Here is a 2720-nt window from a genome sequence, read left to right as displayed (position 1 = left end):
TATGGAATACCTGGTTGACAGTTCTTTCTTTAATCACTTTGAATATGTTATCCCACAACCCCTGACTTCCATTATTTTTGGTGAGAAATCAGCTGTTGCTCAAAATTTTGGTCTCCTTTGGCGATAGGTTGTTATCTCTTCCTGTTTTCAAGATTTATTTATTTATTTTTTAGTTTTGTCTTTTAACAATTTGGCTATGATGTCTTTATAGGTGTGGATCACCTTGCGTTTTTCCTGCTTGGGAGTTATTGAGCTTCTTGGATCTGTAGATTAATGCTTTTCACCAAATTTGTGAAGATTTTGGCAGTTATTTCTTCAAATACACTTATCTGTGCTTTTCTCTTTTTCTGGGATTGCCTTTACACATGTTGACACACTTGATGTTGATCTGGTTGCTAGGGGTTTGCTACTTCATTTTTTCTCTCCATCTCTTCAGATTGAATAATTTCTGTTGATTCTTAAGGTCATTGATTTTTTTCTTCTGCCATCTCAAATTAACTGAATTTTTCAGTTTCGGATCATTGTGTTTTTCAGCTCCAAATTTTTATGTGGTTCTTTCATATACTTTATCTCTTTGTTGAGATTCTTCATGCATTGGATCATTTCCATCATAGTTTTAATTCTTTAAACATGACTTCCATTGTTTAACTTCTTTTTAAGTCCATGATAAATCCAACATCTGGAGATACACAGTTGCTTTTTAATAATGCTTTTCCTCCTCAGTAAGGGTCACACTTTCTTGTTTCTTTGGTTTGTAACTTTGTTGAATTTCAGCTAATCTATCAATTATAGAGTCTGATTTTCTCCCCAAATAGTTGTTCTTTTGTTTAATAACTTGCCTTTAGTGTATTTGTGAAGTCTGTCTCTACTAGGGTATGCAGCCACTGATATGTCTGTTCATTTTTTAAAATTTTAAATCTTGCTTCCTAAAGGCTGCTGCTGTTTCTGCACAGCTTAGCATTTAGCCAGAGATTGGACAGGGGTTGTGTTCAGACCCCATCAGTCAGGCCCTCTACTCTGCTGATGGATTTGTGTGTGGGCTGACAAGTACATTCAATGTTCAGGTCATTTTTAAGTCTGCCCTAGTTTTTGCTTTTTCGTAGGCTTTTTTTGCTTTGTGCATAGTTGCAGACTTTGGCAGCCATGGGTGTGTGGATGGCTTGAATCAGTTCAGTGTCTGCTCTGCACGTCTCTGATAAATCTGGAGTATATGGAGCACTCACTAAATCCAGATGGCTGTCTTACCTCCCAGAACTTTCAGTGAAATACCTAGCTACACCTTCTGTTGTTTGCTTTAAACAGGACTACAGTCTCAGGCTAGGGAACTGTTTGCTTACCATTGAGATGCCACTTCAATTTACAGTGTCATCCACTGAATCTCCTCTGGCATTGGCAACAAGCCTGAAGCATGAGAGTGAGCCATTATGGGGGATCCATTTTTGATATTGTACAAAGGGGCTGCTTAGAAGTATGAGGAGCCTCAGAAGAGTTTGATCTAAAGTGGACCTCTGGATTCGCTAAGAGATCCTAACAGGTAAGAAGAAAAAAGCCAACAGAATGGATTGCATTCACTCAGGTCTAGGGAGTTGCAGGTGAGAACAGCTGCGGGTACAAAAGTGCCCCTCAGAAAAAGCTATAAAGTAATTTTCAGACCCAGGCTCCCTCAAACCATTTTATAATAATATCAGCCAGATAACCCCAACTACCCCTTACAGTTTGGACCCTGGTAGGGTCAGCTGAGGGAGAGAGGATGGAATTAGGAAAGAAGTACTTGCCTTCCATCTCTGCTGTAAGTGGTCATGTAGCCTGGCCTAGCTGATTAACTTCTGGTGTTTTTATAGTTATATGGGGCTGGTATTCTGTTTCAGTGCTTTGTGAGTTAAAGCTACTCTATGGACTTTTTATTACTTGAGAGTAAAGTGTTGCAACCTGGGTTGGGAGAAAAATAAAATATTTAGAAGGTAGTAGTAGATGATGTTGCTTTCTGGTAATATCCTGTGAGTCAAAAATAGTGGTTGTGTATATTAACAGTTTTGCTTCAACACTTTTTGGTGATGTAATTCCACTCATGATTTTTCAAAATCTGAAATGTTTGTGTAATTTATCACAATCATATGGGGTATGTGTGTAAATATCACCTTTAAATTTTTTAATGAAACTATCAGGGTATTTCATATGATTTTTGATAGCACTATATTATGGCTTAATATTCTTCCTCAGAATTCCAATGAAATATAGTCAAAATTATCGAATAATTATCAAAATTAAACAATACCAAAAGAGCTAACCCAGGGATTTATTAGAATTATCTGTACTATTGCTGTGTTACTAATAGAGACAAGAGAAACCCTTCTCTTACACATTTATGAGGATGTACACTGCTTTTTTTAAAAAGAAAAAAAATTCTTTAGAGTGATCTCTCTTTATCAGGTTGATAAGAAGAGGTTTTTTTATTTGTAGGTGCCTCCCAAAGCTCCTGCGATGACTAGGCCTCTGGGATCTCTGCTTCGTGGCAGAGGAAAAAAAATGCCCTTTATTGTCTGGGGAGGTGTATTTCTTTTCTGTGTCCAGGTAGCTTTGATCTGTGGGTTCTTCCCCTGTAGAAGAATGTGGAGGGTGATAGGGAACCAAGCCTCTGAAGAGCTCCTGAAATCTTGGTACTGCCTCAGCAGCTTAAAGCAGTTCTGGGCCTGCTGCTAGCTCTTGGATGGTGCGGGGAG

The sequence above is a fragment of the Pteropus vampyrus genome, unplaced genomic scaffold (assembly GCF_000151845.1).
Source record: "Pteropus vampyrus isolate Shadow unplaced genomic scaffold, Pvam_2.0 Scaffold180, whole genome shotgun sequence".
NCBI classification, from domain to species: domain Eukaryota; kingdom Metazoa; phylum Chordata; class Mammalia; order Chiroptera; family Pteropodidae; genus Pteropus; species Pteropus vampyrus.
Note: the sequence above shows the minus strand (reverse complement) of the source record.